The following is a 17,661-nucleotide window of genomic DNA, read 5'->3' on the forward strand; positions in this document are numbered from 1 at the left end:
ATTCACAGCAGCTCTGGGAGAGAAGGAAACTGTTATGCCGAGTGGCCAAGGCCTGACGCAGAGCATAAACCCCAACCAGGCCAGGCTGCTGGCAGGATGCGACTCAGCCTGCTGGTTCTTTGACTGAAAGGTACAGTCTGGCTTTTCTAGACTTGGGTCAAGCGAGTTTAAATATTGGACAGGACTGAGGTGGGTGGAATTGCATATGGACCCTTTCTGCCCTGTCCACTCTTGTTTATGGCTCTTTCTCTCTGGCCTGGGCAAGACGGCAGAAGTGTTTCATTAAGAGGACTCCAGCTGAAGGCAGCCAGCAAGCAAAATCCCCTGAATGACTATGCAAATATTTTCTACTCCCACTCTCCCCCAGCATACAGCCTCCTGGAGCTCAGCTCTGATTCTTAATTAGCTCACAGGACAGAAATAGATTTTTATCAAAAATCAGAGTTCAAACTTCCACCCCAGCAATGGGACATAAATGCTAACGATTACATTTCATTTGAGAAAGAATAAAATGTATCACATTTACCTGTTTTGTTCTGTCTCTGGTTCTCAAAGCTAACTAGTATAGCCAGTGGGGAGAGCTTTGAGGGCTGGTGCAGAGAGCCAGGCTGGGAGTGTCCTCCTAATCCTGTGGCCTTGGGTACATCTCAGTTTCCCCACCTGTAAGGTGTGGATACCAGCCTCTGACTGGGCTGCTGGAAGCAGAACATGAGGTCTGGGCTGGGCCAGCTCTCTAGGGCTCCTGGCAAATTGAAGTTAAGAACATTAACACTGCTTTTGAACAATGTTAAAAGTTGCGTAAGATGCCTAGCCATGCTTAACATGGGGTTTGGTTTTGGCTTTCTGAAGCAATCCTGCAGCAACATTTCTGCAACTGAAAAGGGAGCACCCTTCCCATGGCTGCCACCTCAGTGTTCAGTGGTGACTCATAGTGCTAGCAAGGGGCGTGGGCAGGAAACCACTTAGGCATCACCATGGAACCTGACAGAGTTGCCCCGTGGAGCTGCTCTGTAAAGAAAAGGGGGAGGGGGCTTTTCTCCTCCCCAAGGTGAGTGGGGTGCGGAAGAAGCAGCTTTGTCAGCTGAACCCCCCTCATTGTCAGTGCTGCAGGAAACAGGAGCCTACAGTGTTCTCTGGCACAGACTCCTGGGGTGGAGGCAAATCCCACCTCCTGGGTGCTCCCTTCCCTCTCCTAGGTTCAAAGACTCCTCAAACTCTGAACATCAAAAAAGCAATACAGACCCATTTACTTTGAGCACCGTCTCTGTGCTGGGCCCTCTACCAAGCCCTTTATGTGCTTTGCTTTATTCCATCCTCAGAAATACTTGTTCTGAATGCCCATTTTACAGGTGAAGAAACTGAGGCTAGAAGCAGGTCACGAGCTGGGATTCCAATAAGATCTATTTCTAGTGCTCTGAAATGTATTAAAAGATCCCCAAATCAGTGTCTGTGGACACGTGAGAAGCAGGCAAATGTTCCAGAAATGCAACTGCTGGGGCCAGGACAGCTCAGGGCTGAGGTGTTTATTTTTGGCAGCTGCCATATTTTTTAGAAGGACTTTCTATGTGTTGTCTCATTTACTTTTCACAACAGTTCTATGAAGCAGGTGATAATATTTCTATTATACCGGTGAGGAGGCAGAGGTTGAGTTGCTTCGCTGTCACATCCTTTCTGTCTTAATCCACTGCCCTCTATGACCTCCAGCCTCCAGCTCCTCATCTGAGCAATGGGGATATATGAAAATTATTGATGTCAGGGTTAAATAAGATAACAGAAGGGAAATGTCTTAGAAACTGCAAAATGCCACTCAAATACTAAGGAGTATTATTACTTACTAAAATAGCATGGTGGGGAGAGAGCAAGTGAGGCTGAGAATTACACAGTTCTGGACTCAATCCTAGATTTCTTCAGAGTGCTTAAGTGGCTTCTTCCCTGGACTGGAAGCTCCTGAGAGCAAGGATTATGTCTGGTTTCCCTCAGTTTCCCCAGCTCTCAGCATGGCACACATAGCAAGAGTTTCTGAGAAACCTTGGCTGAACTATTTAGGATTAGTTCAGCTCAGGGGAAGAGACTGGGGAGGGGGGGTAAAAATAGAATCAAGGGCTGGAAATAACCTTAGGGTTATCAGAAAATCAATCTTCCAATTTGGGGACACCTTTAAGAATGAATGAAAAGAATACTATAATTGGGACAACTGTAATAGCATAATCAATAAAATATACCAAAAAAAAAAAAAAAAAAAAAAAAAGAAAGAAAGAAAGAAAGGAAGAAAGAAAGGAAGAAAGAAAGAAAAGAAAATTCTTTTAGTAGTCATGATAAACTGGGATTGTTCCAGGCCAGGTAGGACATATGGTCCATCTATTTGTTGATCATTTAGCCTAATCCCCACAGGGGAAACTGAGTTCAAGGACAGGCACAGAGCTGGGATGGATCTAGGGCTCCCTGCTCTTAGAAGAGCCAGAACAGCAGCTACCAGTGGATGGAACTTGTTTTTGAGGGACTGTGGCTCTTTGGAAGGAACTGGGTGTTATCTCTATAACCCAAAGTTTCTGTTGGGTAAATATCAACACTTCTGGGCTCGTTACTAAGGGCCTGAGTGGTTGCTAAGCGGCTGTGTGACCTCATGAGGGGTTATTGTTCTGTGCTCAATAGGCATCCTTGAGTGACATTCCCCAACTCCCAAATCCCAGGGGCCCCTGGGGTTCTGTGAAAAGAAGACAGATTATAATGAGCAGGAGCAGTTGACAGACCCACGTTTGTCTTCTCAGGGTAGAGTAGGAGGGTGGGGTGGGCGTGCTGCAGCCTTTCCAGTAAAACATAGGAAGGTTTGAGTACCCAGTTAGAGCCATCAGCTGATGCTACTAGCCACTGGAACACCTCAGGAATAAAGAATTAACCCCATGCACAGTGCCTCACCCTCTGTAATCTACCTGAACATACAACATCTCAGTTTGTTTACAAAGCAGCTGTATGGGGTGGGGTCATAATGATCACCCTCATTTCTAAACATAGAAGCTGAGATCAAAAGAGAAGAAACAGCTTTCCCAAAGCCTCCCCCAAATGTCTTGTTTTCCAGGTGGAGCAACGGCTACCCAAAGACATCCATGTTCTAATCCCTGGAGTCTATGACTATGTTAGGCTACAAAGGGAATGAAGGTTGCAGATGGAATTGAAGTTGCTCATGAGCTGACCTTGAGATGGGAGGTGATACTAGGTGATTTTGGTGGGCCCAATGTAGTCACAAGGGTGCTAAAAAGTGGAACGGGGAGGCAGAAGAATCAGGATGTAATATGAGAAAACCAATACTGGCATGAAGATGAAGTAAGAGCCTACGAGGAACGTGGCCACCTCTAGAAGTTGGAAAAAGAAGGAATCATTCTTCATGAGAACCTTCAGAAAGGATGCATCTTTGCTGTAATGTTAGCCCAGAAGACTGGCACCAGACTTCTGACCTAGAGAAATGTTAGCTGATAAATTTTAAGCAGCTGAGTTTGTGATAACTTGTCATAGCAGTAATAGGGAACACACCAGGGTTAGGAATCTGCATGGTCTGAACCACATGGGGGGCCTTGGAGACATTTTGCTCCTTGGAGTTAAGAAAACAGGAGGTCCAGAGAAATAAAATGACTTGCTTAGGGTCACAAAGCAAGTGGCACAGTGACAGAGACTTCTGGGTGGGGGTAAGACCTCCTGTAGGCCATAGACTGTACATCGAGCACTAAATTTTATAGGCCACTTCTTTGCTGATTCTCACCACTGGCCTGATCAGAATCCTGAGCCAATAACCCTGTCCCCTCTGTCTCTCTTGTCCAGAGGCAGACAGGGGGTGCTCTCCTCCTATGTCCCACTGTGAAACACAGGTGGCCTGGAGCCAGAAGTCGGCCTTTGAGCCCCAGTTTTCTCATCTGAAAGTGGGCACTGGACCTTCCACTTCACATGGTGAGAATACAATGTGAGAGGACACAGGGAAGCCTGCGGTGCTGTGCTTGGCACACAGTGTGTGCTCAGTACCTACTCTTCCCTTTCTCCCAGTCAGGCCCAGGCCTGGCCCTGGTTCTCACAAGGTTGCTGGCTGACACCTCCATTTCCTTCAGAATTTGGGCGCCTCATCCCCAGAAGGGTGTTATCTCTTCCTGGCTCACAAAGAATAAATGAATGCTTGTGGAACGAACCACAGGATTGACACCTGAGTGCTCCTTTACCTTCTCTTTGCCTAGAAGGCTCCTATGTATCTATCAAGGTCTAGCTCAAGTGCCCCTTCCTCCAGGCAGCTTTTTCTGACCCCAGGATAGAAGGTCATGCTCTTCTTTTTGTGCTATAGTGCCCTGATTTTTGTGTTTAGGGTCTATGCCATGGTGACAGACTTATCTGGGCTCCAATCTTGGTTCTGCCTGCAAGATTCTGGGCCAGTTCCAACTCTTCTCTGAGCTTCATCTCCTCTGTTCAGTGGGAACAGTGACAGGACATCCATTATGGGGTTGTGGGAGGAGTACCTGAGATGCTCCATGGGCAGGGTTTAGTGCAGTGATGGCGCAGTGTGGGCATGCAGCAAATGGTGCTTGTTTTCATTAGAATGGTTATCATCTTAGGTGCCACCTAGTGCAAAATGAAGGTCCTCAGGGCGGGGATGTGTCTGACTCATCTCTTTGACAGAACTCAGAGCTTTACCGAGCACCTACTATGTGCAAAGCTTTCTTTTAGCTTTGGGAGGACAGAAGGGAACAAGGTCCCTGACCCCAACAACTCACTTTCTGGTGGCAAGGGAGACAGACATTGAATAATTTACACAAATCAAAATAGAATGTATCAGGAAGGGATTGCTGCGATGAAGCAAAAAAGGCAGGGAGTGACAGGAGAGCCTTTATTTTGGATAAGGGAGCAGGGAAGGCCTCTCTGAGGAGATGGTATTTAAGCCCTGACTGAAGAGAGGGAATGGAATGAGTCATACAGACATGTGGGGAAAAGCATTTCTGGGGAGGGAACAGAAAGAGCAAAATCCCTGAAGAGGGGAGTGTGCCTGGCAGGTTTGAGAAGCATCGGGGAGGCACAGCTGCCCCGTTTTGCAGATTAGGGCTTTGCCCCAGGTCACACAGCGGTTAGGTGGCTAGGTCAGGATTTGAATGCAGAACTGTGTGATATTTCAGTCCTTGTTTTTTTTTTTTCTCCCGGAACACCAGGTTGGAGTGATATTCATATCCCCTGATTCCTGCTTTCCCAGTTTTAGTCACTCCTGGCCCCAGGAGTGACTTCTCTCCTTCCCTCCCTGGCTGGGTTTTTATAACCTGTATCTATAGCTTCCCAGTCTGGGTCTCTGCTCTGAGACACAGAGGTGAGCATGGGGTGTAGGCTCTGGGTGGCCACTCTGGGCTCTGGAAGGCAGTTCCAATTCCAGGTTCCAGGAGTGTTGCTGGCTGTGGAGGTAAGTGAAGATGCATGTAGATGCCTGAGAAGTGTGAACCTTTAAGGACTTAAGTATGTCAAATTGTCTCGAGACTTACGCCTTTGCAGCATCTGGGCTGCCTGGACAAGGCTGGATTCCCAGGGCGGTCGTGCCTTGGCAGTGAAATGGAAGGAGGCAGGAGAACCTTCCAGTAGGAGAGTAATGAAGGAAGGTGACAGAATGATCTAGGGCAGGGCTCCAGGAGACACCAGGCTGCATTGGGATGCAGGGGCAGGGATAGAAGGGACAGAATTTCCAGAGGATAGGGCTCTAGAGCTGGCTTCATCGGGAAGAAAGAGAAATGGACTGCAGGGCACAGTCACTGAGGGCTGTGTTCAGGGTAGGGAGAACAGTCAGAAGGGTCTAGAATGGGTGTTGCACCAGAGAGTAATGTTCTATACCAGGATTCTGTTTTTATCCTTTCCCCATTATCATTTATCTCACTAAACGGCAGAGGAGGGATCTGAACTCATACCTGTGTGAGTCTGAGGTTCATGCTTATTTCTCTGTCATCCTTCTGGCCCACCATGGTAGCAGGACCAAGGTGGTTGAGGGCGGGGGGGGGGGGGGGAGGGTGTCCAAAAGGTCCAGGTATGCCCCAACTCTGGGGATGGGGCAGGGTTGTATCTTGGCTAAAGATGGAACTATGAAGGCACGCACCATGGCAAGGACGTAATATGGGCACATTTGCCCCATTTATAATACCAGGAAGGAGGGACAGGATCCTAATAAGGAGAGGATGCTGAGTGTAAAGTCAGCACAGGGAAAGGCAGAAGTGAGAGACAGAGAGGAGAGAATAAGTTTTGATGGTTGTTTCAGCCCCTGGACCCAGCTGTACCTGAAACCTGTTACCCCAGAACTTTACAGTTACTAAAGCCAATAAATTCCTTTTTGGGCTTATGCCAGTTTGAGTCATTTTCAACAGAAAGATTCTTAATTTATATACTTTATAATTTTCTTGGGACAAAAAGGGAGAATGGAACTCAGAAGGAAAAATAGGAGAAAGATAGGTGGAGGGAAGGAGAACTGGTGTTTAGTGGGTATTGGGTTTTAGTTTTGCAAGATGAAAAAGTTGTGTAGATCTGTTGCACAGCAATAGGAATGTACTTATCACTATGAACTGTGCACTTAAAACTGGTTAAGATGGTAAATTTTCAAAACCATTGTGTAAAAAAGGAAAGATGGGTGACGGGAGACAGTAGAAGAACAGAAGGGAAGGACAGGAGGACAGGAGAGGTGAAGGGTGAAGAGGGGCGGAGCGGAGAGAACAAGAGAGGAGAGTAACAGAAGGTGGCCCTGCAGCCTCCAGGAGGGAGGCCAGCTGCTCTTGTCACCTCCTTTGCTATTTTTAACACCTCATGGCTCTCAAGGTAACTTCACACCTGGTGTCCCTGCCCTTCAAACACTAATTTGTTTCCCAGCACTTTAGAAATGCTTTTCTTCCCTGAGAAACACTGCCTGCTTCTCAAAGTTCCTTATTTATTTTTTTGAAATGCAAGTATCACTGAGAGGGTAAGAAGCTGAACAATAGTAACCACTGACGGGTGTGATATTTCTGTTTACAAAGCACTCTCACACTTTGCATCTTATTAAGGCCTCTCAAAGCCTAGTGAGGTAGACAGGGAAGTTACCAGCCCGTTTTAGAGATGATCAGACCCAGGGCACAGACAGACATGCTCAAGGTCACCCAGCCTGTGAAGCTGAGGTTTGCATCCAGGTCCCCTGATTTCTAATGCTGCTGAGAAGATCTGGGGCAAGCATGGGGGTGGGCCAGGTGGGAGTTTGGAGATAATTCCCAGAGCTCATTGGCTTCTCAAGATTTATCCTGGACTTGATTTGAAAGAAACTTCAAGGAGGCACAGGGCCCACAAATGACATCTCTGATGTCTCCTCATGGGGAGCTCAGGATGAGGCCTGGACATTCCATTTTCAAAGCAAAATGATTTAAAGATGCAGCAGGCCATTTGAAGGCTGGGAATTGCCTAATGCTCCTGCTTTCAAGTGTCCATGCTGAGCGATTTGCTTTCTGTTTTGGAAGGAGTTAAGCTGCTCTGATTTTTAAGGAGCTGCTGGCATGGACACTGCTGGCCTCTCGCAGACTTTGATCATGCTGCATTTTACTATGACTTCCAAAACCTGAACAGCTGGTCCAGGCCCTTTCAAACCTAGCAGTCAATTAAGTTTTCACAAAAAGAACTAGAAACTCTGGGGATAATACAATGGGAACAACTCGAAGGCAGCAGCAGCTGGACTTCTGAACAAACCAGGGAAGACCACTGTCATGGCCGCCCTTTCTAACAAGGTGTCACCAGTGGGCCAGGATGCAGAAGCCCGGAGAGTGGGAACTCTGCAGCAAGAACGCTCCCGGCTTCTGACAATGGCGATGGACAACCAAGACCTACCCTCCTCGGAGGTGTGCAGCTCAGCAGGTGTTCAAGAGAGGAGCTTACAACCTGTGGTGTCTCACTGAAGCCCTCTAATGTGTTTGGAAAACCCAAACCTCACCATGGCTGGACCCTCTTCTGAGTGGCAGGCCTTTACAGCTGCAGAGCACTTCAAATATCTCATGGCCCCAAATGAGCCCCGTCCTTCTTTCCAGCCTGCTCCTCCTTCAGTCTGCCCATTTGAGGATATGGCTCCCACAGCCAACCAGCTGCCTGCCATCCATCACCCGCTCATGTCCAGGCCACCACCCAGTCTGGTAGATTCCATACCCAGTACCTCTTACACCCTGTTCCCTACACTGTTACCAGCCTCATCAGTCCACCATCATTGCTTGCCTGAATGAATGCAGAACCTTCCACCTGAACTCCCAGCTCCCACTATTCCCTCCTATAATCCACTTTCCAACAGAGAGGGCTTCTGGAAGCTGAATCCTATTCACAAGAAGCTTTGATTGCTTTCCTGCAATCAAGATCAAGTCCAGACTCCACAATCATCCTTTAGGCCCCTATCCAGCCTCTTCCCAGCACCATCTCCTACTCTCTAGGCTCCAGTCACACTGGCCTTCCTTGAGTGTCCTGAGTGCATAAGACCCATTCCCACCTCTGTGGTCTCTATCTGGACCACTCAGGCACTGCTTTCTTCCTGGCAAATCCTTTTGATTAGCCAGGTCACTGCTGCAGAATGGTCTTCTCTGACCCCTCTAATCAGAAGCCATTCCTGTTGGGCTCACATAGCTTTATGCACACGTCCCTCACAGAAATTACTTGGGAAGGGAACTGTGCAGCTATCTGCATGATGATTTGTTTGATACTTGTTGCCCCCACCAGGTTCAGAGCTCCTGAGAGTGGAGAGCAGTTGTACTGTGTACAGTTATCCTCTGAGCCTAACACTGTACCCAGTACACAGTCAGTGCTAAATTGATACTCTGAATGCATGACAGGGAAGCTGGCTGATCTATGGATGCCTGGCCAGGTAGGGGTGTGGCAGCAGCTGCCTTTCATGGCACATGTGCTCAGTACTGTATTTTATCATAGTGATGAGTTCCTCAGGAGCCCCCTGACATTTAAATAAGCAAATATCTGCAATGTGTGATGCATGGATCAGATTAAAAAGCTGAGACTCAGAGAGGTGAAGTGACTTGCCCCAAATCAGAGCCAGCAAGAGACAGAGCCACAATTTGAACCCTTTCTGACTTTAAAGTTGTTGCATTTGACTGTTAGGCTATCCTGTATCTTCAAGAGTACCTCATACAAAAGCCGTATCCCTGTTCAATTCTAGAACATGTTTCCATGAGGGACTCAACAAAATATCAGAGCCAGGCGATTGGGTGAGGTTCACCAATACATAAATAGTCATGGCACTACACTGTAGGAGGGACTGAAATACTTTTGAGTGCTGTAGGCTAGGGACAAAGGCTTTATGAAAGTGAGATGGTTTGAGTTGCATCTTGAGATGCTTACCGAGGGCCCAAACCAATGATAGCGTGTTCCAGACTGGAGGGACGGCAGGAGCAGAGGCATGATGGTACAACAGGGAATGGTGAGTAGTGTGGCATGGCTGAAGAATGGTGGGAGGAAGAGCTGCTATTCTCAGTCTCTTGTCTGATATGAGCTCATGATGAGCTGCCCCTGCTGTGGTGGAGATTTGGCCTCATTTTCCCTTCTCAGTCTCTAAGATATTTCCTGCTGGGCGTTGGGGAAGCAGGGAAGACTCGGCAGGCAACAACGGTTGGATGTTTGATTCCTGGAATCACTTTTTGCCTTGCCCTCTCTCCCCACCAGCTCTTCTCAATCTCTAGTCCCTAAATCTCTTCTCAGGACCCCTGGCCCATCCACTGTCTATATTTTCTCTTCAGGAAGTTAACTGAATTGATAGAAGTGTTAGATAAATGTTCAAGAATCAATCAAACATGTGGGTACTAGGATATTAATTGTAACACTGTTTATGATAGAGAAAAATTGGAAACAAATACCCATCACTGGGTATTAATGGAATAAATTATAGAATACCACCCATGTATTCCATAATAAGTGATTGTTTTTACATTAGCTATGGTTTTAATTATATATGTATGCATGATAAACTTGGTTTCCCCCTTTGTTTTGGCTTCTAGGAAACTCAAAACCAAATATAAAGCATACATGCTATGAACTAATCTTCCCATGGTTCCATCTCATTTTCCTACTATCATTTTCTGATTCCCTAGTTCATTTCTCTTCAGTCTTATTATAGTGTATAAACAGGCTGACATAAATCTTTAAAAAAAATCTTCAAGTAGTGATGATATAAACATCTCATATTGCGTGTTGGCCATATTTCAACAACTGTGCCAAGAACTTTGCATGTATTATTTCATCCAATTCTCATATCAGCCTATGAGGAAGATACTCTCATCACCACTTAACAGATGGAGACACTGAAGCCAGAGATGTTAAGTAATTTTTAAAAGGTCAACTGCTTCGCAGTGGCTGGGCCAGGACTAAGGTCAATATTGCCTGACCCCAGGACCTGGAGTCCTAACCACTATTCAACGGTACTTCTTGACAAATCAATAATCCAGTCAAACCACCATAAAACCACTCTGGCCTCACAATTTTGGTGGCCAAGATCTTACGTGGCTTTCCTCCTTCTAGTCTTACAGGTGAGAGGGCCAGGCATTGCTGGTTTGGGGTTAAACTTGTAAAGTCTGAGAATCAGAACCTCCTTGAATGTGGGTGGCCCTCAGATTGCCCCTGAAAGGGTACAGAAAATACACCAGTCACTGCTTTTCAGGCTCGCAGGGACCTCAGAGGACATTCAGGGAAACTCCTCCCTGTCTGCAGGGAATTTCTGGACCATGACAAGTGATTGTCAAGCTTCTACTTGCGAACCTTTTCTAAGAGGGACCTTACCATCTGCTAAGGCAGCCTTTCCACATTGGTTGGCTCAGATGGTTGGAAATCATTTCATTATACTGACATTTGTCTTAATGTAACCAGATTTCACTAATAACAACAATGAACAAGAAAATCCAGGTCATTGTGTCAGCCACCTTGCTATGACTATTTCATTTAATCCCTGTAAACAATTCCACAAGGGCAGTATTAACATCCTCATTCTGCAGAAGAGGAAACTGAAGCTGAGAGAGGCTAAGCAACTTGTTCAAGAATATATAGCTCCTAAATAGTATAACTAAGTAGAGAACCAAGTCTGCTTATACTTTCACTTCCACCTGTGGAGCGTAATTCCACCTATAGGAGATACAGCAAACAAGCCCACAGTACTGACCAAGGTAGCTCTTCAGGTATTTGGAGACTGATCTCTTGCCTCCTGGACATGGGAGATATGCTGAGGAGGGGCATGCAGAAGAACAGGAATGGACAGAAGAGGAAGAGAGTAGCTATGGGAAATTATATCAGGTGGTGTCCAGACACACAGAAGCCCCACTTGGAGTGTGTTTCCATAGGACTGCCACTGCAGAAACTTCTCCCAAATCCTGGTGAGAGAGAAGTGTCAAAGATACAGCCAGATCTCCATTCTGGGTCTAGCATTGGCTCTGATGATGAGGCTGGCTTGGAATCTCAACCTAGCCAGCTAAGGCCATGTGGATCTGTCCATTGGTAACAGACTCACTCTAACCAAACTCTTGGAGGCTGATGAACAACACCCATGAATGGCAGTAAGTTTCTGCTGTTGCTAATCCCTGCTTTGCCTCACTGTCCTTTATGTGGCTTCTATTCTTCTATTACCATGAAACCAATTCCCTGCATTAAATTCCCTCTATCTAAAGTAACTGGAGTGTTTTCTGTTGTCCTGATTGACTTCCCACACCTCCATGTCTACATTTGAGCTTAGTTGGCTCCACAGGTGGGCTGTTAGGCCAGCAACCCCTCTTTTCTCCTCCACAATGGGGGGCATGCGCCCTGCCAAAACCCCTCTGCCTTCTGCTCAATCCTGGTTGCAGGCCGACCTTGCCTCACTCTTCTTCTAAACCATCCCTCACCCAACCCAACCCCACCTAGATTCTGGCATGAGGGTGACTTTCCATTTTGAAACTGCCTTTAGACATGTCTGAAGTCCTTTGCCACATACTGATTTTGTGGCCAGAGCTCCTTTATGTGCCCCTTGCACCTACCATTTCCAAGCTTCCATCTCATGCCAGTCCTGTGTCAGGTGCTCTGTGAACATTATCTCATTTTATCCTGGTGATAACTCTGGACCCCAACAATTCCAAGATGTGATGGATTTCCTGTTGTCCTCCCAAAGTCATTTACCTCTTCTCCCAGGGTAATTGAGATTTGCCTGGGCACACAGTTGCTCAGGAAGACTACACTTCTTAGTCTCCCTGGCAGCCATGTGTAGCCATGTGACCAAATCCTCATTGAGTGGCATATGAATGGAATGAATGTGTGTCACTTTAAGACTTTGACTTAAAATATCTGGGTGTATGTTCTCCACCTGGTTCACCTCCCTATGTGCTGGAATGTGATATACTTGGGACCCAAATTCCACTGTGCTGGTGAGAGCAACATCCTAAGTGGTGGCAGAGCAATCAAGTGAAGGAAACCTGGGTCAATGAATGACCTTGTGGAGCAGAGCACCTGTGTCAGGCTAGAGCAGCCAACTGTTAGCCTAGGAAAAAAAATGCTTCTACCTTAGTTAAGCCACAGTATTTGGGGGGGTCTCTTTGCTATAGCAGCCTAGCCTTTATTATGCTAATGCATTTGATTTAGGAAGTAAGGCTGAGGAGGTAGAAGTGACTATGTTCAAGGTCACACAGACCTCTGTGATTTCTGCTGTTACTTATCTCTCACATGGAGTTAGTCACCATGTTCTGACAAGTCAAATTCTAGAAGCTTCTTGAACATATTCTTGCTTCTCTGTTCTCTCAGCCACATCTCTGCCTCAACTCCTCATTGACTGTTACTACAACAACCTCCTGTTGGGTGGGCTCCTCTAAAACCTGCCACCACATTGTCTTTCTGAACTCAGAAATGATGATGTGATAACCAGGCTTCAACAAACCCTTTGTCAGCTCTCTGGTTGCCTAAGAATGAGGTCCAGGCTCCTGTGGCATTCACAACTGACCTCCAGAGTTCTTCTCCAGTCTTCCACCAGTAGAGCAGTACTAAGTCAAACAGATCCAGGTTCAAAGTTTGGCTTCATTTATTCCTGACTGGTGACTTGGGCAAGTTACTTCATTAAATGTAATGTAATAATTAAGAGAATGAGTTCTGGAGTCAGATTGCCTGGGTTCCAATTCTACTGACTGGCTGTGTAACCCTGGGCAAGTGAATAAACCTCTCTGTGCCTGTGCTTCCACCTTCCCTCATTTCATCCATCAATTCTTCTACCTAACCACCCATTCACCTGTCCCTTCACCCACCCATGTTCCCATCTGTCCATCCATCCATCCATCTGTGTCTGCCTACCTACTATGTCTGTCCACCCATCAGTCCACCTGCCCACCACCTGGCTGTCTGTGTACCCATCCACCCATCAGTTCACTCATTTTTCCATCTACCCTTGTATCTATCCACCCACCTTCCCACTCAACTGTCTGTTCACCTACCATGTCCATCCCTCTGCTTGCCTCTCTGTGCACCGACTTGTGCATAAATCCATCCATTCTCCCACCTGTCTGTCCATCCAAATGGCTATCACCCATTTTCTATCAACACCTGCTATTTACCCACTAGTCTAGATGGGGAACCAAATGAAATAAATGATGCCAGAGGCCTGACATAAGAGCTAATGCTCCGAGGTCCCAGCAATTAGGTTCAGGGCAGCATCTACAACCCCAGTAGTTCTTGGCCCTGTCTGATCCAACACTCCTTTTATTATCCTGAAAGCAAATCCATAGATAATATAACCTACCAATACACATAATTTAAAAAAGGCATATAATGCCCTAACTGTGATCTAGAGGAGAAATGAAAGGAAAGTCGTCTTTAACAAGACAGTGCTCATTTCCATGTCTCAGCGCCTGGGTGTGATGACACTACAAGACATAATGAGGCAGTCAGATGATGGAGCCTAATTGGGGTGAACTGGTTTGGATGGAAGAGGAGACAATATTCAACTAAATATTGTCAACTCTTTTTTTTTTTACATTTGACATTTTGAAGTGAGGGCTCACTAAATATATTCACAGATATACATTGAATCACTAGAAATGTGACAGTTACTAACACAGGGCTGTTATTTCAGCATCTCAAATACCACAGATGCTGCTGCTGGTCCTGAGTATTAAAATGAGAACCATTCTTGGTGAAGTTCTGAACAAAATGAGTACAGTTTTCCTTCAATTTACTTGGTAGTTTTACTCCTGGAAAGTCCAGGATATATTAACAGGTTAATGTGTAACACAGAGTTAGGTTCAGAGCATAGATACAAAGAGAATTTTCACTGACGTCAACATCCAGTGAAACATTCAACACTGTGCCAGACTTAGGACAGGCCTTGGATGTGCATTGTGAGGCCTTTATCACCTCTGTTCCTTGCTCACAAATGACAGCAGTCTGCAGCAGTGATTTTCAACCTTTTTCACCTCATGGCACATGTAAACTGATTACTAAAATTCTGTGGCATGCCAAAAATATATATTTTTGCCAATCTGACAAAAAAATAGGTACAATTTTGATTCATTTACACCAGATGGCTATTGTTGTATTGGATATTGTCATTTTTTAAATTAGATAATCTAAGGGAAAAGAAGTCAGTGCCCCTAACTAATCAGGTATTGCATGTTATAAAATTCTTGTGGCACACTGGTTGAAAATTGCTGGTCTATAATCATTGTGACAACCCAGAATGCTTCCATTTCCCCCCACTGACAGTCAGATCAGGCCCCCTTCTTCCAGAGTTAATTCTCTTGGTTCCAGCCCCTCCTTCCAGCCAGAGTATGACAGAGGCCAGGTGTCCAAGGTATATTTTGTAACCTACAAGACTTCATCTTAGCCCTAGTTAATCAAAGCCCATTGAGGGGCAAAATGCCCATTTGGAATTCAGGGCCCACATGTTGCAGCAAAAGTAGATTTGCAACCAGGAGTCCCAAAATGAAAGTCTCATCTGGGTGACTTCAGGAAAGTTTATTGGCTTCTCTGAGCTTTAGCTTTTAGAATCACCACAATCGGAATATCTCCTGTGTTAGGAGAAGGCCAAATCAAACCTGAATTGGCTAATGCTGATTTTGTTCAAGCTGACAGGAGAGGCAGAGTGGGAAGAAGGTCCAGGAACCCACAAGTCTGGCTTGGGAATCGGAGGGCCCTACTTATCAGCTGTGTGGCTTTGGGTAAGATGCATGACTTCTCTGAGTCTCAGTTTCTTCATCTGTAAAATGGAGAGCAAGGGCTGCTTCCCAAGATAGTTGTGAGACTTCCACGAGCAAATTCATGGAAAGTGCTCCACAGAGGAGCTTCAGCCAGAGCATAAATATTAGCTAGATTATTGTGATTATTTCTGTTTATCGTCATTATGAACACGAGGAATATGTGCTGGAAGTGGGGAATGGGATGTGGCAATAGAAAACAATGACTAGACTGAGTACTTCATGACAGCCAGGACTATGTTTTATCCATAGCACCTAGTAGGTTCTCCAGGAATGACTGAATAGTTATTGGGTTTATGAGGAGGATCAACAAATTGTCCTACTGTGCCCAGAAGGTCAATGAAGACAGTGAGTTGTGTGAAGGAGGAAGCACTGACAGTCTTCTGAGAAGGGCCAAGATATTATCTCAAGTTTGGCCAACACCAAAAGTGACCCCTGTTCTCCAGGTGAATGGAAGGCAAGATGCAGAGGCCCTTTGTTGCTGGGTCAGGCTCTGTTTCTCAGGGGAGTCCTTTCTAGGGACAGTGTGCCTGGTCCTTTATAGGGATGAGGTCCAAGGCTCAAGTCATGCCAGCATCAGGTGTGGAGCTGCTGCTTAATGAAAGGCAGCCCTCTGCCACTGCTCAGCCCACAAAAGGAACACTAGGGAGGGCCATGGGGGGCCTGCCTGGACCATGATGGTGGAGCTAAGCCAGCCTGCTCCCGCCCTTCCACCAACCACACTGCAAAGTCATGTGAGTCTAGGAGGAGATATTCAAAGCAGGCTGGGCTTTTAGGCCCCCGTCAGGGGTTAGGAGTAACTTGTGGTGTGAAAAGCCACACAACTGACATTCAAAGAAGAAAACAACAACTGCTGAACATAAGGCCCAGAGAAAGCCTAAATTTCCTGAGATCTAAAGAGACAGGTTTAGATGGCTGGAGCTTAGGGAAAGTTTGCCTCCCACACCTCCATTCTGACTGTTGACAATCAATTTACTACCAGCTATTTTCAGCCACCACTGCTTCAGAAATGTCCTTTTCTGAAAAAAAAAATTTTTTTGATTGATTTTAGAGAGAGAAAGAAACAATGCTTTGCTGTTGCACTTATCTATGCATTCATTGGTTGTTTTTTATATGTGCCCTGGCTGGCAATCGAACCCACAACCGTAGCACATCAGGATGATGCTCTAACCAACTGAGCTTGCTGGCCAGGGCAGAAATCTCCTTTTGGAACAGGGGCCTCTGGGAGGCATTGGCCTCCTATTCAGTTTGAGAATCACAGGGGACTTCCCTGATAAGATCAGGCAATATCCCTTACCAACTGCTCAAATGATTCTGGTAACACATTCCCAGACTCAGCTATTTGTTCCAACCCTAAAATAATCTTTCCATTTATGTGGTTCCTGCTGTTTAGAATGAAGACACGTAGCCTCAGTTTTCCATTTTCCCTCCTCGTTTTTGTTTGAACAACAGAGAGGCAAACTAAAAGCCTGCAGATTGACCAGTGTCCATGGAAAAAAAGAGAAAGGATCGAACTTTGCCATCAACAGGAAAAACAGGCCAAATATAACCACAGCCGCTATTTGTAGATCCCTTTCCATCTTGACTGAGCCTCCAGTTAACTCTGTGACGTGGGTTGCTGTCCTCTTTTTCCAGATGAGGAAAGTCAGGCTCAGAGATGTAACATGAATTACCCAAGCTTACACTCCAGGAAGCATCAGAACCAGATGTTAAATCCTTATCTGGCTCCAAATCCTGCATTTCACCCAAGAGTAATAGTGACAAAGGTGATAAACTTGAAAATAATAGCTACTCTTTATTGAGCACCTTCTATGTGCAAGGCACTGCCTTGGTTATACAGGTAATCTATTTTAATTGGCTTCACTCCTCTTGGGAGAATTCAGTGTTTTGTGCACCAGGAGACTGAACCTTGGAGAAGGGAAGTGACTTGCCCTGGGTCCCACGTGAAGAAGTGGAGGAAACAAGACTGACTTGACTACTTTCCTCTCCCAAAGAGTGAAACAGATGCTTTTAGACAGTACCCTCAGGGTTTTCTTATTTTAGTAGTTATGGATTATTTTTATGAACCAGAAAAAATATGTATAATTAGAATGTAGACCCTGACCTCTTGGATATTAATCCTTATGACAAAGCTAAGGATGATATTTAAATGATTAAAGTAAGTGAGTTCAAGGAAAAATATTAAGCTGAGCCATTCAGAGCCTTGAGAAATATCTGAGCTAGAAGGGGCTTAGGCTCAGCCCTCTGGGGTGACAGTGGAGGTGAGGCTTGAGAAGTGAAAGGTCCTACCAAGGGTCAGCAATGCCAGGCTGGTGGGGTTCACAGCACACAATCTTTAAAAAAAATTATATTCACCTGAGGACATTTTTTTCATTGCTTTTAGAGAAAGAGGAGGGGAGAGAACAAGGGAGAGAAACATCGATGCAAGAGAGAAGCATTGATTGGTTGCTTCCTATAGGCGTCTGGA

Source organism: Furipterus horrens, unplaced genomic scaffold (genome assembly GCF_987537825.1).
Source record: "Furipterus horrens unplaced genomic scaffold, mFurHor1.1.pri manual_scaffold_7, whole genome shotgun sequence".
NCBI lineage: Eukaryota > Metazoa > Chordata > Mammalia > Chiroptera > Furipteridae > Furipterus > Furipterus horrens.